General features: G+C 35.7%; 1 protein-coding gene across 4 annotated transcripts in view; it reads right to left on the bottom strand.

The window, feature by feature from the left end:
* Nucleotides 1-22,038, bottom strand: part of Erbb4 (erb-b2 receptor tyrosine kinase 4) — a 1,016,453-nt gene that overhangs the window by 323,611 nt on the left and 670,804 nt on the right. The gene's annotated exons all lie outside the window — the stretch shown is intronic.

Here is a 22,038-nt window from a genome sequence, read left to right as displayed (position 1 = left end):
TACCAAAACCTGAATGCTCCTTATAAGAAAAACTAAAGCACAATGTCCTTCTATGTGAAATTGTCCCATATTTTACATGAAAAAGAAATGAGTGTATTTGTTAATATTTCTTTAGGCAGAAGTAAGTAGTTATATTTTTCATTTTGACTATTGGACAATGATATTTCCTTGATCTATACCACTCAATATAATTTACAAAGCTCACAACTAAATGATGGCAACCAATATTAAAAATTAAGGGATAATAATAATTTAGTGGAAGAAGCTACAGTCAATGACAGCAAGAATATATTATTCAATCATATTATAACCCTCAGACTAAGAGGTAAAATCAAGCACTGAAAAAAAATAAAATGTAACGTTTTAGAAAGCTTAATGTCAGTTGTAATACATAGGTTTAAATTTTGTTGTTGTCTGAATTTTTAAATGGCATCCTTTAAGTCCCAAGAAGGAAGTTTCATATCAATGGGTTTCTTCTATTTGGGTTATAGCTGTCCCACACAGGACTGGTACTAAGCACATTAACTGGAGGAAACATGTGAGTGGACTACCCTTGAAACTTGTTTCTGAATTTTATTCAAAACTTCATTGGTCCTCTTGCTTCTCTTTAGAATTGAGTGTACATGAAAAGCTATTAAAGACTAAAACCTTTCTACAGAAATTTTCTTATTAAGAACTTTGTTCATTTTTTACTATTAATTACAATTTCAACATATGTAACCAAATCATCATACCAAATATTTCTGTCTTCCCTTGAGTCACAGGTTTTAAATCCTTAACTGAGAACTCTTACTACTTAGCAGTTTTCCCTCTCTAATTTAAGTGACCAAGAGAACCTACTAAGATTGACACTCTCACTGATAAACTAGACCTGACTGACAATTTCCCTGGCTGAACCTTAAGTCACCTGAGAGTCTATCTTTGGAAGTGAAGAGAGCAATGCCAAGCTCAGTAATGTGTAGGCTCTCAAGTCTAGTCTTCTTTTGCAATGTATGGGGACCCTTTTGGAACACAGTTTATTTAAAGCAAGCTTGACGAGGCACAGCCACTGATACCAGGAGCATGCAATATCCTTCATTGTACCATCTGCCTGTTTGAATCTAAACATATTATAACCACACAAAGCAAGCTCATTCTAGCTGACAGGAAAAGAACTCCATCTGGACCAAACAACATAATTTTAATCAGTGATAATGATAATTGTTATTAAAAACTTACAGGAGTTCCTTTGTACCAAATTAATAAATCTCATTTAGACCAGCGGAAATTAGACAGGACTGTGAGTCAGAATGAGAAGCTGTGAAAACTTTTTTGAGGACAAACTTTTTATTAGAAAGTAGAAAATGTGCTTTTGTGGATTCACAAATATTTTTTTGATCAATTGATTAAGTGGTCTATTAACTGAAGCTATCTAGACTAGAGAACATTCTACCTTTTAATCTATGACTTTTTAAATTGTGTTTCGGGTAATAAGGTACATATTTCAAGTTTCTATCTTACTGGTACACTAGAGAAGCTTACTTTTGCCTAAAACTTTTATTTTTATTTATATATTTTCCTTTTATTGAAAATAGAATATTTTCCTCACACAATACCTTCTGACTTTGGCTTCATCTCCCTCTACTCTTCCCAGTTCCTCCCCACCTCCTCTTCCATCCAGATTCATCTGCTCTCTGTCTTTTGTTATAAAACAAAGAGACTTCTAAGGGATAATAATAAAGTATAAGAGACTATAATAAAATGCAATACAAAAAAACTAATGGATCAGAATGGGACAAAACAAATACAAAGAAGGAAAAGAGCCCAAGAGTAGGCACAAGAAACAGATATCGATGCAGAGACCCATTGTTCACACTCAGAATCCCTTAAAAACACTAAATTGGAGCCCACTGTATATCATATCATATTATATTATATTACACACAAATACACACACACACACACACACACACTCAAACACACATACACACACAGGACCGACAAGCTAAAAAGAAAAAAATACATAAATAAGGTAAAATAAAAATAAAAAACCAACAACAAAAACAAACAACACTTACATACACTATATGAGGTAAAAACCCTGAAAACATGCTCCTGAGTCCGTGTTATGTTGGCATCTACTGCTGGGCATGCAGCTTACTGGAAAGAGTAGTTTATTTCCCCAGTCATATTCCCTTAAAGAAGACTAAATTTTCATTTGCAAGAGCTTATCAATTGCCGATAGCTTTTATATTTATTGATGGGGACATATGTCCACTTATCTTTTCAGCTCCAGGACCACATCTGATGCAGACTCCTTAAGCCCTATGCATGTTTGCTCAGTCTCTGAGTTTGTGTGTGCTTTGATCATGTTGATTTAGAGGGCCTTGCCTCCTTGATGTCCTCCATTTCCTTTGGCTCTTACTGCTTCCCCTCTCTCAGGGTTTCCTAGGTTCTGAGGAATGGATTTGATGAGGACCGGTTTAGGGCTGAGTGTACCAAGGTCTCTAACTCTCTGTGAGTCTCAGTATTTGTTTCCATCTGCTGCATGAGGAGACTTCTCTGCTAATGGCTGAGCAAGGCACTGGGCTATAGTCTAGCAAAATGCCTTTAGGAGTCATTTTATTTCTATGTTCTTTTAGGACAACAGTCATATTTAGTTTTTCACTAGATCCCTGAGCTGTATAACCTCTGGTTCTTGATCACCCAAGCTGTGTCATATATGGGTTCCATCTCATGGAGTGGGTCTTAACCAAATCAGATATTGGTTGGTTTCTTGCACAGGTTTTATTCCTCCATTGTTTTGTGCAGTGTCCAGTGATATATTAAAACTCTGTACTTCTGATATGATGAATTTACCTTATATACTCTGTAAGGAGATAGATCACCCAGGATCCTGTTGGTGAGAGGAGAGGAAGGCTTTCTGATAGGTCCCTGTTGGTCCACCAAAGAAACAAAAGTCCCACATCTTACTTGAAATTCACTTCCTTCTTTCTATTCTCATATACAAGTATTTTTAATAATTCTGATCTCAGGTATAAAAAGAAATCATAAATATATATATAATACCTTATTGTGATCTACTTTTATAAGCTACTCCAGGGATATGGTTTTTAAATGAGTAGTTTAAAGAAAAAAGTAGGAATAATATTTCATGATTTTGCCACTACTGTCCAAATCGATGCACATACATCTCAAGTAGTTACATAACTATTTTATACTGTATATGTTAATAATTATTTTTGTGATGAAACAAAGGATTTTATATTTTGCTTATATCACAAATAGAGTTTTTCTCATATAAAGTTCTTGGTTACTGTTTCTACTCCCCCTACTGCTCCCCGTTCCTCCCCACCTACCCTACAATCCAGATCCAACTGCTTTCTGTCTCTTATTAGAAGCAAACAGGCACATAATGGCTAATAAAATTATATACATGTAATATTCTATAATATAACAATAAAACTATATATTATATAAAATTATATATGGTATTATACAATGCATGTCATAATAAAATTATATATATGATAAAACAAAAACCAACACATCAGAATAGGAAAAAACAAAACAACATAAAAACTCCAGAGGAGTCTAAGAAAGGAACACGAAATAGACTCACTTGTTCACACACTCTGGAATCCTATAAAACAATAAACTATAAGTCATAATACATACACAGAGGAAATTTAGGGTAAAATGAGAGAAAATATAAATACAATCAATGTTAAAAATAAAAATTTTAAAAATGAAAAACCCTGACATGAAATTATGAGACAAGGAACCACCAAAGATGGCATTGAACTCATTTTCTGTTGGCTATCTACTGCTGGGCATGCAGTCTACTCTGCTCTGTGTTGTGTTAAGAATGGGGCATGTGGCCACTTTCCTTTGAGCTCTAGGATCCTGTCTTGTGAATACCCATGCATTCCTTGCTGGCTCAGTCTCTGTGAGCTTGTATCTGTGTTGATCCTGTTGATTTAGGGGACTTGTATTCTTTGGTGTCCTTCATCCCCTCTAGCTCTTACATTCATCTGCCTCTTCTTCTATGGGTTCCCTGAACCCTGAAGGGTAGAACTGATGAAGACAGCCCTTTTAGGGCTGATAGTTCTCTGTATTTGTTCCCATCAGCTTCAGGAGGAAGCTTCTCTGCTACTGGCAGAGCATGGCACTGATCTATGGGTATAGCAAAATGTCACGATTCTTTTAAAGTTATGCAAGAAAATATACATCTCTCTCTCTCTCCCTCTCCCTCTCTCTCTGTCTCTCTCTCTCTGTCTCTCTCTCTCTCTCTCTCTCTCTCTCTCTCTTCTCTCTTACACACACACACAAACACACACACAGAGGAATCATTTTTTTCTACTGACTTAGTGAAAGCAGTTACTTAATACCTTCTGTCATTTCAGTCAACCAACATGAAATTAAAATTATTCAAAACAAATACTTTTATTTGTATTCACTACATATTAATATCTTACGGTAAGTGCTGAGTATCCCATGCCAGTATTATTTTAATTCATATCTAATTCTTCTGCTTTGACAATACATTGTTTATCATGGAAGTTAGCAAATGTGACTGAGGCCTTTCATCTTTTATACTGGCCCAGAGACTTTACTAAAAACGTAGCTTTCACATGTTCTTGTAGGGAACTAGAATCCTTGAACAGCTTTTATATATTAAGAGTCATAAATTCATGCTATGAGTTTTGCCTGTTGTGCAAACGCCTGGCAGGAGATATGGGGTTCAATATCTACCCTATAATGTTCTCTGCAAGTAATATGGCTAGACAGCAGAAGAGTCACAAAATATGAAGCCACTGGCAGCCATAAAGGATTATGTCCTCAAACTGCCTTCAGCTAAAGGCAATGCAGGCACATCTTCGGATTTTCCACTTATTCCTTTAACAAACTGGAAGTGTTGCCCTCTTAAAAAGACTTTTGCTAAGGAAGCATGTGAGAGTAAACTACATTAATTCAAAGCATAAGAAAGCGACCATTCTCTATTATGGGTGCATGTAAATATGAGTACATCAATGCCTTGCCTTGCAGGAGATTTCAATATCCAAGAAACTGGAAGAGAAATAGTCACGTGGTTATTATGGAATCTGTTTTTGTTATTATGTATTATATATGGGGGGTTTGAGGACACTTATAGAAAATGGCTTTTTTTTTCAGTTAGACTTGATTCCCTAATTTGTCAAGTAGAGAAGGGAAAGGAAGGAGATGTTTGTAGTCAAGAATTTACCTAAATCATTACTCAGAGTCCTCGATGAACCCAGCCTTCTGGGGCCATAATATAAGGTATACTGAAACTAATTTGTATGAAGAGTAAAGCTGTGACATGAGTTTGAATCACATCTATAGCTGCCTTCTAACCACCTGGACTTGACCTAACTTACAGTTCATACACTTGGTTCAAGTCTTGAACACATTGAACAGATATAGTCTGTTCATCTTTTTGGTTATGGTTTCATGAAATTAAGCCTAATGCCCTAGCAGTTTTGTGAAGGTCTTTATTCCATTGTGGGTTGAGGCAATGAAATCCATGTTTCCTCAAAGCAATGCTAGAGAATCATATACTACTGGGAAAGAGGATAATACACAAGCTTAGGACGAGGTACATATTTCCAGACTCTGTCATCATCTTGGCCATCTTTTTGAGTAACACTCTTGTTTTTAATGTGACCAGACACTGTATTTCTATTCCATAAGTTGTACATGTTGTAAAAAAATCTAGCATCCTGTCTCATGCTCTTGTATTGACTTTCTGATTTATGGGATATTTCTATCAATATTTTTCTTTTCCCCTATAGTTGTTAAATTATATATCTTCTCCAATTTAGATGATCACGATGTGACTTCCGCAATTGACACACTTGTAGGAATTAGTTATGTTGCTGTTATTTGGAGTTGTACCATTTTATGAGATGTGGATAACTTCCTATTTTCTCATCTCAGAGTTCTCAATCATATACTGTTTATTTGTCACAACATTTTTAGTATGAATATTAACTACTTTTTCTTTTCGTTTTCACTCGTTTTATTAATTGTGTAAGGATTCAGTGCAAGAATCCTATGTATTTTGATTATATTCACCTACTATTCTTCCCCTTAAATTCTCTTGATTCCGCACCTATCCTCTTTTAAAGCCTCTATTTTTTATATAATTTATTGAGTCAAATTTTGCTTCCCATGTACTCACAGGTATAGGACTCTACACTAGACATGTTTACCTATTAGGGATCACAACCTTAAAGGAAGCCCACTCTCTCTCCACTAGAAGCTGTCAATTGTCAACAGCTCCTCATCTAGGGTTGGGCACTTGTGAGTCACTCCTCCTCCATGTTGACTTACTTGATCTTACACAAGTGCTCTGAAAATAACTACAACTGTTCCGAGTTTATAAGTGCAGGATTCTGTTATACCCAGATGAGGCAGATGAACTCTGTTCCTCCCTGTCCTGAGGCTTTCCCAGTCCTCCCTGACCTGTGGTGCTCTTGGTCCTCCCTGCCCTGAGGCTCTCCTGGTCCTTCATGCCCCGAGGCTCTCAAACTTTTCTTATCTCTCTATCATGATACTTCTTGAGCCTGGGCAGGGAAGGGGCTATTACGCAGATCTTATATATATGGCTGAGCACTCCACAGACACTTATGTACTTATTCTCTTCTTTTTGACCAGCCAGCCATTCACTGTTGAAATTGAATTTTTCCTTTCAGCTCCTATCTTGCCTCTTAATTTGAAAGTTAATTATTAAATAGCAATTTTAACTTTCATACATTCATGTAGTCAAAATGAGATAGACAGCTACTTCTACTTGGTAGAAAGGAAAAAAAAAAGATTTAAAGAAACGTACAGTACTGAACTGGCCATCTTCTGTAATCAGGCCAAACCTCAAGTGAAGGGACTGGGGACCCAGCCTAACCCAGCCACAAAATTTTTGACCTAAAGTTTGTCTTGGCTGCAGAATGCTCTGGGACCAGAGCCTAGCAGAAATATCATCAAAGAGACCAAAGAGACTTCACCCTGCAACTAATGGGAGCAGATGCAGTGTCTCAGCCAAACATTAGGTAGAGCTTTGGGAGTCCTGGGGAGGAGGGGGTAAAGGATCTGAGGAACCTTAGACTTCAGAGACAACACAAGAGGACAGCTAGGATCTCCACGACTTGGAGCAACAGCAAGGTATTTGAGAGGAGAGGAGTCGAGGTAAGGGTCCAGTGATGATGGTAAGGGTTCAGTGATGATAGTGAGGAGCTAATGATGATGATGATGGTGTACCTGAAGTCTTGAACCAAACCAATTACTCATTGCAATGATCACTGTGTGTAGGGCTGATTTCATGACACACTGCAGCACCCACTAGGATGAATGAAGAGATATTGGAAAGATAAATGTGCCGGGTGGTGGTGGTGCATTCCTTTAAGCTCAGCACTCAGACAGAGAGGCAAGTGGATCTCTTTGAGTTTGAGTCCAGCCCCAGTCTACAGACTAACTTCCTGGACAGTCAGAACTACACAAAGAAACCCTGTCTCAAAAAACAAAAAGATGGAGGAGCAAGATAGTTTTTTGTTGTTGTTGTTGTTCTTTAACTGATTTTTGTGGGGGTGCTGCAGGGGCAAGGGAAGGATATTGAGAGGCTGGGAGGTAAGCAGGATTGGGGTTTATTATGTAAAATTTCCAAAGAATCAAATAATTAATAAAGAATTATGTTATTAAAAAAATCAAGGCCCAGAGAATCAATTGACCCGGACTCGTGAGGGGCTTGCAGAGACCAGGGGGCATTTAGGAGTCTGACCTAGGTCCTCTAGATTTGTGTTATGTTTGAGCAGCTTGGCATTCTTGTAGATTTCTTAACAGTGGAAGTGGGGGCAGTCTTTGACTCTTTACCTGCTTCTGGGACCATTTTCCTCCTGCTCAAGTGCCTTGTGATCCACCCTTGATGTGATGGCATGTGCCTGGTCTTACTATATCTTGTTGTGCTGTGCTATGCTGATGGGTTGATATACCTGGGAAGTCTGATCTTACAGACATGAAATGAGGGAAGCAGTGAATCTCAAGTAGAGAGGAGATGGTGGGGACAGACTGACAGAAAGGGATGGTGGGGGAAACTGAGGCCAGGATGTAATATGAAAGGAGAATTCAAAAAATACAATGGGAGTTTTTTCATAAATAATTCATTAAATCATAAGTTATTCAACTAAATTTTAAGTAGTAACTTTACTGAAATAGAGATATATAATGTCAACCTTGATAAACTAGACTTTTAAAAACCTAGATATATTTCTATAATTTAGTCAATGATTTAGAATAGCATATATACTCATATGATGAAGTTAAATATCGAACAGAAGTGTGAAACTCATCAAGGTTCGCCTGCAATTCTTCTATATAGTCCTTCTTCAGAGACTCAGTCCACTACGGCTAATCAATGGTTATCACAGCATACTCTTTCTCTCCAGAATGACAGCAGGTGGGGTTTCAAATGGAAGACCTAATTTTCATCAAGCCAATGTGGCACAAATTTTGAAGGTACTAAGTATGCCCTTTTCTAGTTACCATTTCTCTTGAGTGTCCCTGAAAACAGAAATCAATTCAGAAGAAAAATGACAATGACAGTAATCCAAAGTACATGTGTACGGCTGGACAGAGTAAATTATGCAATTCTACCATGATTCTGGTTTTCATAAGTTTTATACTTGGTATAAGATAACTTATTTGCTGGTCTCACTTCCAGTCTGACTTATGATCTAGGTTCTGTATAGACATAGTAATCTCAGTTAGACATGTGAAAATCAGTTGGTCTTTTACCTCCCAAAAGAAAACCAATGGTCCTCACTAGAGTTTTCAAGACCCTAAAGTACTCAGCACTCTCCTCCCTGCCTCCTTGATTCTAGTTCCTATTCCCTTCCTCATGGTTTTGTCCTCTCATGTGCACATCCTGCTGTCTTTTTTCAAGTCTTTACACTAGGATAAGTCTTTGGTTATATGTCGCATAATTCAGTTAACTATTTTGCTTTAGTAGATTGTTTTTCTTTTGATGCAAAAGATCAGTATATATTATTAATTAAGACAGCATTGAGAAAATATTACTAGTTTACAATCATATTTTTCAGATGATTTGGAGCTTAAAACGATGCTTTGGATGTCAGAAAAAAACTTGGACATGTTTTTTAACATCTTCTCCTTGGAAGCACTAAGTGGGACCTGGAAGGGCTGTGTGGATTTCTGATGAGTGGCACATACATCAGAGAACTCGATGAAACGTTTGATGTGCTGGCTGGCTTTGGCTGATGGGCTGGTACCAGAAATGTGCCAAAGGTCTCTGAACACATCTATCGTATTTGACCTTTTAATCACTGAGGTGGATTAAACATTTGAAATATGCTTTCCATGTTGCCAAGTGGCACAGACCTAGGAGGGTAACAAATCTCTAATGGAGGTTAACTATTCAGATTTTGAAAGAATTCAGTAGATAAGAAACCAAATGAACATTTTCACATTGAATGACAGTGATAGAAACACCAGCATCTGTGGTTTTAAACCAACATTTCATGTAAATAACTACAAATACACAATCAAACACAAAGTCCATATGTAATAGGATGTGCCAGCTGTCATTGGCTATGCCACTTCATAGACAGATTAATTAACCTCTCCCTCTGTGCTTTGCTCTTGTACTTTGTACCTCACATTGTTTTATAAGCATAGATGTCTGCATCAGACTTTCTGTTCTCGATAATATTAGTCACCAACAGCACTTGTTAAATATTCCCATGTACTGAGTACCCTCTACATTCTACACTAGAGACTGTTCAGCAAATATTTCCTTGATTTTACTCAAATTACACCATAAATACCGTTTGATTTTTAACTTTATAGTTTAGAAAGTAGAAGACAACTTTATGGGAAGGCAGAGATGTATCTTTTATAACATGTGGGATCTTTATAAACATAGCATGTTGTCAAAATTTGAGGGAGGGGTGATTATCTTTTACTTTCTAATTGGCAATTGTGTTTTGCCTCTACTATTGCTTCATATTTAGGGAACGTAAAATACTATTGCATGTATAACAAATTTACAGCATTGACATGTATTCTCCTAAGTGTCATCTCTTCTTCATACAAAACACTTATGGAAGTAAGTACTTGTAAAACACAAAGAAAAAAACACACACACACTTTTATTAAGTGGGGTAAAAGTGGAAGATACAAGCATTGGAATCAGCTTTGTCTGTCTCTAACTCTTAACTATTTACAGCTATTGGGATCTTGAATAAGAAACTAACCAACAGCTTATTTAAAAAAACAGGTAAAAGAGATGGTAATAACTGCTCCATACATATGTTAGACATGATGAAGAACACATTTTAAATGTATGACATGTAATAAGCTTCAATTTAGTTCCCTTCTCCAGCCATCACAGCACTGAATGTGAAAATATCACAGCACTGTAAGGAAAATTAAAGAAGAGAGTAAAAATAATTTACAAGGAGGTAAAACCATTTATGACTGTCTGGAAATGATGAGTTGTGTGACAACGATCATGTGGTAGGAGAAAGGGGTATGATTGGAGCTTTGGCAGAAATGAAAAATAAGTAAATTATGAATATGAGTCTCGGCAAGGCTGTTCCTTATAATCTAAATTCAGGAAAGTCTTCTGAATCATGGAACCCCACACTCGTTTTTTTTTTTAAATTTAAGTTAGAAACAAGCTTGTTTCACATGTCAATCCCAGCTCCCTCTCCCTCCCCTTCTCCCCTGCCTCCTCTCTAGGTCCCCTAGCCCCCCACCCAATCTCCACTCTGATCCCCAGGGAAGGTGAGGTCCTCCATTGTAGATCTTCAGTGACTGTCATTTCATACAGGGCAGGGCCTAGGCCCTCCCCCAAGAGTCCAGGCTGAGACAGCATTTCATATTGTGGCATAGGCACTCCAAGTTTATTTGTATGCCTGGGATAAATACTAGCCAAGGCCCCATAGATTACCTAGGACTCCTCACTGACACCCACTTTCATCGGAGAACCCCATGCTCTTTTGTGCCTCAGAATAGTTACACTGAAGAATAGAAAGGAACCAGAGGATTCACCAAGGTGTACTTCCAAAGAGGCAGGCAGAATGTTTACCTACGTGCAAAGGATTGGATATCACTGATGTTGGGGTCTCAACCTACAGAAAATTCTGTTTTTCTTAGGATGCTGCCTGTGGAACTATGAGTTTCCACATGTTTAGTACATGAGTCATGTTGCATATATCAAACCTGCTATTAAAGCCAATATTCCAGGCAAGCACATCCCACAGTATGCAAAGCATTGTCTAGGCCCACATGTGTTAAATGTGTTAAAGATTTCTTTCAAATCTTTCTCTTACTCTACCTCCACCCCTAGCTTCCCCTCTTCCTTTATTTTTCTATAAGGAAGTTATGCTTTCTACTTCCTCCCCATTGATTGATGGAATCAGCAACTGTTAGTTTGTCATAACTTCTTTCAGCTCCTTGGTCTAAGAATTCTTTTGCCGCAATTTTTGCAATTCTTCATGAATACATGTTGTGATCTTAGTAACTGTGTCTGTGTGTGTGTGTGTGTATGCACATGCATGCGTGTGTGTGCACGTGCACACACACACATACACACAAACACAAACACATAAACACTCACAGATAAACAGTTGGATCCCCTGGGATGAAAGCATCAGTTACATATAATAGGTTTCAGGAAAGGGAGGGGATTTATGGGTATTTCTATAACGATTAGCCTACAGAGGAGTCAGTTCTTGAGGGTCAATACAGGCTGTTTCTCTATTATCATGGACATAGAGAGTACCCACGAGGTAGCTGTGCGGTGTCCATCAGCAGCCTCTGTTTTCATCTGCCTCTAAGAATAGAGCAGATATTAATTCTGTGGATTACTAAGGACTGGGTATTATCATGGGAAGAATGAGACAGACAAAAATACTGTAAATTCCTTAAGGTAAGAAACCATTTCTTCACTACCATTTCTATCACTGCTAAAAGCTCAGTGGGATTCTCAGATGGAAGAAACCAACATTTCCTTTACTAAGAGGGTGATATTTTCCCAACACAGTACTCACATGACTTCTTCAACCCTGAAAGATTTCAATTCTGAAATGCCTTATAAGGCCTGTGGTTTGGGGCTTTCTAATTATGATGTGGGTCATTAATCTTGTAGCCTCCCTTTTTTATTATCTCTGCAATCGAGACAGAGTTTTTGTTACAGATTGCTAGCCTGTAGCAGTCAGTTGGGGAGATGAGACATCCCTGAGACAGATAACAAAGAAAAATGGGGAGCAAATTGGAACAGATTAGGTAGTTCCGCAGCACTGTATTAAACAAGCCCTTCTGAGTACAGCCGTCAGACCTCTCATAGCATTTTCTTCCCATTTTTCCATCGGCCACCAAGACTCAGCTGTTAAGGGACTCTGTGTGTTGTGTCTATCTGTGTGTCGTGTGTGCGTATCTGTCTGTCTGTCTACCTCTCTTGCTTTTGCTCACTGCTCATCTCCCAGGCTTCACATTTAAGTACAAACAACCCATGGTTAGTGAAGACACACCATCTCTAAAAGGCTACTGCCTGTCTGAGGAATGAAAATGTGATTTTAAAATCAATTGAGGTTAAAGGAAAGTGAAGCAGGAGCTGTTCTAATAAGTAATATGCCTAAAATGTCTCAGTGTGAGATGTTTTTATTAATTCACTTTTTGAAGTTCATATACAAAAACTTCACATACATAGGAAATTCAAGGATAATGGATTAATAATACACTAAATATATCTGACTCCATCAACAAGCTATTTCAGTGGGGTTTCTTAGTGCTGAATACTAGAAAGACCTGGAAATTGAGTTACTGTTAATAGAAAAAAAACAGACAAATGGCTTTTCAAGCTACTGACTATACACTTATGGTATTCTATTATAGACTATCAAAAACAAATATAAACCAAACTCTCTGTAATTAAGCTCAAGGTTTCTTGTCACTACAAGTTTAATGTGCTATCCATTGTGCCACCGAACCACATAAGGTTTTTATTTTCTAAAAGGAAGTAATGTTTTTGCAATCATTTGAAAGATAATATTAGAATCAGTGTCAGCTGGCATATGAACGAATAAGTTACAGTTTTGACTCATTCTAATTTCACCCTGTAAAGAGAAAGCATGGCTCCAGGTACTGTATTTCTCATGAAAACCTTCAAAGGAACATACTATTGCTGATTGGAATGATGATGCCAGAGAAGATTAATAACTTTTATCATATATTAAGTGATATGTTTGGGATTCAGCCCAGTAATATATGCTTCAAGGTCCAAGCACTCATTCAAGATAACCAAGTCTCTGATTAGTGCTACTGGCAAGAAGAGAACCACCATCTACATTAAGGAGGAATGCATACCCTGAAGATATTGAAATATACATATACATAGGAAAAACAGATTTATTTCATATAATACCTAGTTTATGATGGCATTAGTACAAATACTGACGTTTAATGGGCTTCAGCAGGCAAAGAAGCCAATCATCAGGTAAGGCTGTTAAGTAAGATAATAAGCAAAGACAGTTAGTTATTCAAAGTCACTTAAGAGATAGCTTATCAGGACTCAGAAAAAGATGGCTGGGGATTTTTTGAAAACGCTGTGATGTTTGTGATGAAAGAGATGAAAAGACAGGAACAAATCTCACATGTGTGAATGTCAAAAATATTAGAAATGTGTCCTTGTCCCCACCACTACCAATCCTAATAACTACATGTGTATTTGGCTATTCAGTGTTGTGGTAGTTAAGTGATTTTCTGCTTCACAAAAATATATAAACTGAATTTTATCAACAAATATTAATTTTCCCACTGAAAAAATAGCAAGATCCCGGTTGCCAACGACCATCCTGATCTTTAGGCATTGTTTATTCTACTACCAATAAAGGTCAGTATTTCCTTATAGAGTCAAGTTCATTACTCTTGAAGACATGCACTGTCATGTAATTTAGATGCCTAGTTCAATGCTGTATTCAACTTATTATTACTGAAGATATACATGCTCCACTTAATTTGAATTAATTCTATAGAAAACATTACTGAATAAGAATCCTACATTAAAATCTTTGTTTAATAAAGCATGAAGAAGGGGAAAAATAAGATTGGAGGACCTACTTTAAAGATGGGTTTTCTTTTGTACATTTTCATCCAAGCTTGTTATTTCTTTTATATATTTCTTTTACTTGTATTTTAAATAGAACTTTAAGAGAAATGTCACTGCATAATTTCCTCTCCACTTTTTTCTTCCCGACTTAAAAAGAGCACCTACAATTGGCCAAAGAATCACCCTTAAATAGAACATAATTTGTTCTTGCCAGGCAGGAGAATTAAGTAAGAGCTGCATAGAGCTACTAACAGCAATCTGGGTTCAAAAGCTCTGTTAGCAGGTCAGCAACTTGCTCTACTTTATTATGCTTCACCCAGGTCCCCATAGAGATAGGACAGCCCCTGTCTCTGCTTTCGGGGGCAGCCAGAAGTCTGCGGACCACCTCCACTAAAAACACTGGGAAGAAAGTGGTTTAGAGAGCTAAAATAGGAGAGGGAGGGTACACGTTAGCTTTCAATGTGTCACTAAAAGGGAACCATTTGAATGTCTTTGCTAAAAGTTCCACGTTGCTTGTAAGCAGCTTTCTTTGTTTCGGGGTTTATTAAAATATTAAGTTATTAGAGGGAATGGAGAAGGGAGGAAATGGAGAAGGGACATAGAAATCTGAAATACTACTCTATTGTGAATCTGAGTTCCTTGATGTCACTGTCACTGGAAAAGATGGATACACATACAGTAGTGAAATCCGTGACTGGCAGTTGCAGCAGCCACACTTATTCCCACATTCAAAACAAATCAGAAAGGACGCAATAGGACCATACTGAAGAATCAGTGCAGCTGTCATCCAATTTACACCGTTGCTTGAAAACACCAAATAGGTGTTAAAATAGGTGTCATCTACAATCCGTGCTTCACTTAAAAGAAAATCAACTTTGTGGTACTTGATAAATCTTTTCATTTATTAGCAACTCATTTGAATCAAACTGTGTTCCTTATCCACTCATGACATGTCTTTTGGTTTGTATCAATTCAACTGTTTTTTTCTAATTGTAATGTAATTGTAGCTTTTCTCTTTTCCTTTTCTTCCCTTCAAACCTTCACCTATCTCACTCTCTGCTCTCTCAAATTCATGGACTCTCTTTTCATTAATTGTTATTGTATGCATATATGTATTTGTACATACATATGTATTTTTAATATAACATGTTGATTACATGAAATTACTTACATGAATGTTTTCATATCTGGATTTGGCTCTGACAGCCTATTGGCAGCTCTTCACTGGGAAAGACCACCTCTCCAGTTCCTAGTTTTAATCAGCTACTTGTAGTTGTTTGTATAAGAAATTTAACTGTTTTTTATTAACCTGTCATTTCTGATTGTATTCTCAATTCTTCTAGTCTTAGAATTCTTGAGATTGTCTCAAATATAAGAACAAATCTTATATCTGTAGAGATATAAAATACCAAATAGGAGAATATCACAAAAGATATCTTACTGTTAATCAGTTCACCAAATATTACTGATTTTATATTTTGTTATTATAAGATACTTTAAATTAAAATTTAAAAATTAATAAAGGTATTCTCCTAAGGAGTGGAATCACAAGTTTCAGATTAGCCTGGTATATAGGAGCTTCTTTCAAACAAAAAATTAAATTAAAAGAGAACTAATTATACCTTATATTCAATATTAAAGCAAAATAAATACTGAGTTCCAATCAATATGAATCTGCAGTGTGAGCCCCACATTAGAGTTTCCTAATCAGATTTCAGCACAGGAATCATATAGTAATCCAGTGCTTCCCAAATCTACCTGAGTGCCATTTTTATGTTCACTATTAAGGGAAAATAAAAATTTCTGAGTTTGTTTTGAAGTGCAAAGTGGAGAGAGAGAGTGTTTGTCACTAAGTTCCATATATCTACCTTTCTCTATTTTTCTCAAACATACTGCTATACCTTAAATCAACTCTCACACAAGATAGTGGGAGACTTGAATACCCAGTTGTCACCAGTGGACAGATCACCGAGACAAAAACTGAACAGAGAAACACCAAAGCTAGTAGACATTATTTACTAAATGGAACTAACAGATATTTCCTAGTGATTCTATAAGGGATGTGTTAGGAACCTAATTTGAATACAGTGGCTTGAATATCTAATAATTAGCAGAAGTTGACTTCAGTAAGTGGAAAGAACAAAGCCTGAAACTTGACTTATAGTATCCATCATCCATTTGAGGACAGCCTCTAAATTTCACCCAAACACACACACACACACACGCACACACACACACACACATACACACACACACATTCACCTTCTTCTCAGTATCTCATGAGAATTTCTTCAAAATTCCCCACATACTCAGACCTAAAGCAAGTCTCTACAGACACAAGAAAATAGAAATAACTTTCCAGATCCTATTATAGCACCACAGACTAAAGTTGGACATAAACAACAGACAGCTTACAGACTCATGGAAAACTCTCCACTGAATGAACAATGGGTCAAAAAAGAAACAAAGAAAGAAATTATAGACTTTCTAGAATTCAATGAAAATGAATACACAGCATACCCAAATTTAAGGAACACACTGAAAGCATTGCTAAGAGGAAAGTTCATAGCACTAAATGTTTACATTAAAAAAAGGAGCAATCTTATATTAGTAAATTAACAGCACACCTGACAGCACTAGAAAAGAAATAAACACACCCAAAATAGGCAGAAGGCAAGAATAATAATTATCAAACTGAGGACTGATATCAATAAAGTACTTTAAAAACCTGTATTCCACAAAATTGGAAAAATCTTAAAGAAATTTAAACATTTTATGTTTATGTACTTATGCATATATAACTATAATAAATACCATGCAATCTATGAGATTTTCAGGTGTGCTAAGGAAGATTTCCACTATATTATGAAAATCAAATTTCTCTGCTCTGGCCCTAAGAAGTGAAGTTAAATCTTGCTGAGAAATAAATTATCCCTTTCTAGAATTCATAAATTAGTTACAATCAATTTTGTAGAAATTATTTGTTTTTTGTTTGAAAAGATGATTGATATAAACTCATCACATAGGATGAAAACAGGATCTGTTTTGAAGATTTTGTTTCCAGAGTCAAACAATGGAAGTTGGTGTCCAGGAAAAGCCAAGAGAACACCAGGGAGAGGTGTGCTGGGCTTACTCCTAGTCATGTCCTCAAAACTCCAAGGGTGCAGTGACCTGGGACACTCTGCTTATGGATATCGCAACAAATATCTGCACAGATTCAGGATCTCACTTCTTTTATTTATTTATTATATAATTTTGAGTTTCATTTACTTTTGGCTAATGTTTACATTTTAATAGAATTTATGAAGACTGGATATATACATTGTAAGTTTCTGTAGAGTAAAAGGGAACATCTACTATATATGATGAACTAGGCTTCCAATGGGGTAGTGGTGTTTGTCTTTAAGGCAGCTTTCCCCACAGTATAGGGAAATACCTTAAGCTTTAACAAGAAAATTGTCATTTTCTCAAACATTTTTTATCTTTTGTACTTTCACTTTACTTTTCATTGTTTTAAAATTTTAATTACTATTTTATACATAGTTCTACATATTGTTCCTATCTCTTTTCTTTATTGAAATAGATTAGTTTCTCATATAATATATCCTGATTATGATTCCCTTCCCTCTCCTCCCAGTTCCTCCCCATCTTGTCGTCCATCTGGATCAACTCCCTTTCTGTCTGTCATTAGAAAATTCAGGCTTCTAAGAGATAAGATAGAGCCAGAACTGGTCCTCTCTTGTCACCAGACAAGTCTTCCAATACTGGAATTGGGTTAAATCTAATTGTGTCGCTGGCCAAAGGGGTTCATGCGAATCTCCAAACAATGCAGGCTTCTGCAAAGACAGAGATTGCTTTCCACAGACTCACAACACTTGTGTAGCTCATTAAACATGAAGAAGTTGAGCCGATGCCTACATAGAGCCTTCACCCCTACACACTAGTATCTTTGGTACAGGTAGGTACTCTGAGAGCTACCAAAAGAAAAACAAACATCAACTGGACTTCAAACCTTTTATTTACAATGATTACTGCCTCCAAGATAAGCTAGGGCAATGGTGGCACAAAGCTTGTGGGAGTAACCAACCTATATCTGATTTGACATAAGGCCCATTCAACTAGATCTTATTCATGTCTAACACTGCTTGTACAACTTTTATGTGATAGTTTTTTTAAATCCTATCATATTTTGTTTTGCTGTATTTACTATTATCTGAGGATTTCACTGTCCAATTAACAGCAGAGCTGACACATGGAATTGTAATACACAGTCTTAAATTCTATGTTAGTTCAGTTAACTTATATTTTTTAGGACTGTTGTATGTATCTGAATTAAAAAAAAACAACAATCTTTAGGGAATTGAGAAAGTGTTTTACTATGTGAAATTTGTGAAAAATCTTGGATTCATGTAAATTAACTTGCACTTTCCAATGTGTTTTACATCTCCCCCTAATTTAAGTTCTGATTTAAAATATTTCAAAAATTCATGTAATTTGATTGCATGTATGAATTTACATGAATTGAAGTTGTCTATACTTGCCTTGATTGCATTTTAACTGTATGCCAAAACCAACATTAAAAGAGTATATCTATTTCATGTAAATAGTATAATATCAAAGGTTTAACAAAAGTGATATTGTAATAAATCTAGTTAAACTCTATTTTCAGACTTGATTATTTTCTAGCTCAAGAAAGTTACCATGAACATAGTGTGCAATGTTCAGGTATGGTATTTATTAAGATAACTAGGATTCAATAAAAGAAAATAACAAAGCTCAGGAATTAAAGTTGCCTGAACATCTTGTTTGAAGAAAAGATGAGTTTGTGGAATTCTGCTTGTAAAGGAAATTGTCAATCTCCCATCCCAACTATGTTGTAAACCAATATTTGATTCTGGAAACAATTTAGTTATGAGATATATCTGGTAGATTTGTAGCATTATAAGTAGCTTAAAATGTATATTAGGCCTTTTCTTTCCATTTCATTTATATATCAAGTGAATTTCAACAAATAATATATTTCTCTTTAAATAGTTTGCATATGTATTATGAATAAGTGATACATAAAATTACACATAAGGATATATTTTGCAAAATATTTTAAGAATAATTTTTGGGGACTGTTCATTATTGATTTGCCTATCCTTGGATTTTTGAGGCTCCAATAAAAATTTTGGATTTGTTTTTCATTTTCTTCAGTAAAGGCCTAATAACTGATTGGGATTGCATAGAATCCATAAATTGCTTTTGATAAGATGGCCATTTTCACTAGATTAATTCTACCAATTCACGACCATACAAGTTTTTAAAAATTTTTTTGGAATCTACCTAAATTTCCTTCTTGAGTGGCTTAACATTTTCATGGTAAGGGACAGTTTTCTTCTCACACGTGTTCCGTTGTTCTGTTAGATGATTCTGAATGGATTATATCCCTTGTTTAGTTTCAGTATTGCTGTCATTCATACATAGAAAAATTAGATATTCTACTAATCTACTTTGCTGAAAGAATTTATCAACTCTAAGAACTTTCTGTTGAGTTTTAGGTCTCACTGAAAAACGGGGAACTCCTTTATCATTAATATTACCTTTTATTTCCTTCTCTTGTCTTACCAATCTAAGAGTTTAATCACTATTTTTAATTATTGAATAGGAATGGAGACTGGACATCCTTGTCCTCTTCCTGATATTAGAGGAAATGCTTTGACTTTTTCCACATTTAGAATGATACTGACTAGAATTTTGTCATGTAAATCCTTTATTTTATTGGGATGCACTCCCTCACTTGCTAGCCCTGTCATGCTTTTATTAGGAAGGGATGTTAGATGTCATCAAAGGCCCTTTCTGCATTCAATTACATACTCACATGATTTTTGCCTTTGAGTCTACTTATGAGATGGACAAATTTCCTGATTTACATATGTTGAGCCATCCCTGCATCAAACTGCAGGAAGAAGATTTTTTTTAATTTTTATTTTTTAGAATATGATCCTGATGCCTGTCTTAAAGTATGATTGAGATTTCGTATCTTATAAGGAAATACTTGTGAACTTGAAAACTCAGCTCATAAAGCTGGAAAATAGGAGTAAATTTCCTGAAAGTACTAAGTCATTTAGTTTTGTTTACTATTAGTCACAATGGTAGAGTTTCTGGACACAGCTTTGGTAATACTTCACTGAAAAACATCTAGCAAGCATGTTGTCAGTACTGGTAACAAGAAAAACAATTAGGCACACAGGCCAAACAAGAATTCATCAGATTCCTAAAATTATGTGATAGAAATTTTAGAAGTTTTAGAATATGAATAGATATATTCTCCATTAATTACCTATTAAATTATTACTTTCATCAATTACAAATAAATGAACTGGACTACATAGTAGTGACAACTATAATGTGGAAAACAGAAACCACAGATTATAACCACATTACATTTCGAAGTCTTAATAGCTTTTGAGTTGAGAGTAGAGAAGGGAGGGGAAATTGAGATCAGGATGTATTGTACGACAGGAGAATATATTTTCAATAAAAATTAAAATACATAATTAAAATGAAAAAAGATATCACAAAATTTGTGATTTTAACTTTTAAATTTTGTACATCATTGCTATCCCACTTTTGGATATTGTCTCTTCGGAACTCTTTCATCCAGTAAAGCTGCAGTCAAGAACCAATTAAATAGCAGCCCCCATTTCCTCTTCTTAGATCCCTGATAACTACAATTTATATTTGGTTACTTCAAATGTGATTATTGCAAGTGAACTATATCAGTGGATTCAATTTGGAGGGATCACATACTGCTTATCTTTTTTCATTTTTATTCTATTGGAAAAATAAAACCATAGAAAAATAGTATCCAAACAATAGCTAACTCATTATTGTCAGATATAATATCATACAGTAGAGGGAATGATTTGCCATCCAGAGAGTCATATGTAATAACATTTTTGACAATACATGGCTAATCTGCCAAAGACCATTGATTATGAACCTAGTCTGCATTTTTAATCTTTGCATCTGAAATTTTTGCATTCAAAACAAAAAGTGCAGTCACAGTTGCCTAATTATAGTCATAACGGTCCAAATTAGCCCTCCAGAAGAAGAGCACAAAGTGATACCATCTGTGAAAGTGGACAAACCCCACAGATCTTTCCTGTTTCAAGCCCTGTAAGAGGTTGGGCGACTTCCCTCTGGCTTCTGGCTCACACTTAACTCTTGCATGATTTCATTTCTGCCTTAAAGGCTAGTCTTTCTGAGAAGCTGAGAGTCAGCATGCCTTTCCCATATCTGACCAATACAACCCCTGCCCCATAATATAGTCATTGATGGCCACCTGAAAACAGTAGCTATTTCTAAATCACATATTTCCCATTGTTAGTATGAGCAATTTTTTTAAAAATGCAAATGAAATTTTACCTGATAGGTAACTTGAAAACCACAAAGACAGAATTTCATACAAATTTCTGTTTAAATATGACAAGAAAATTATGTCACTCTGCTTTCACAAAAAGGCGTTCAAGCCTTTTATTAAAAACACAGCTGTCATTTTTGATCAAATACATTCATATTCCCCCATTATGTTATTATGGCCATCATGAAACTTAATAATTGTCCCTTGGTGTTTGATTTCCCATAAAAACGTCATAACACAATCAGCACTATTGCAAATAATTATGAAACTATGCAGAGAGGGTTATGATTTCAGGTGGGAAATATATAATAATAGATTGAGAAATTTAAAACCCAAGTTAATACCTGATAAAGATTCAGTTATCATACAAATGTCAGTAGTAATAAATGTGTGACAACAAAGATTGCTTTATAAAAATGAAAGAGATTCCATACATAATCATTGGCAGAGATTTTAATGATAGTTCAGAAACAATTTGCTTATCATTTCATCATATTAAAGACTATTAATA

The sequence above is a fragment of the Mesocricetus auratus genome, unplaced genomic scaffold (assembly GCF_017639785.1).
Source record: "Mesocricetus auratus isolate SY011 unplaced genomic scaffold, BCM_Maur_2.0 Super-Scaffold_100010, whole genome shotgun sequence".
In the NCBI taxonomy this organism is placed as follows: domain Eukaryota; kingdom Metazoa; phylum Chordata; class Mammalia; order Rodentia; family Cricetidae; genus Mesocricetus; species Mesocricetus auratus.
Note: the sequence above shows the minus strand (reverse complement) of the source record. Positions and strands in the feature narration are given on the sequence as shown.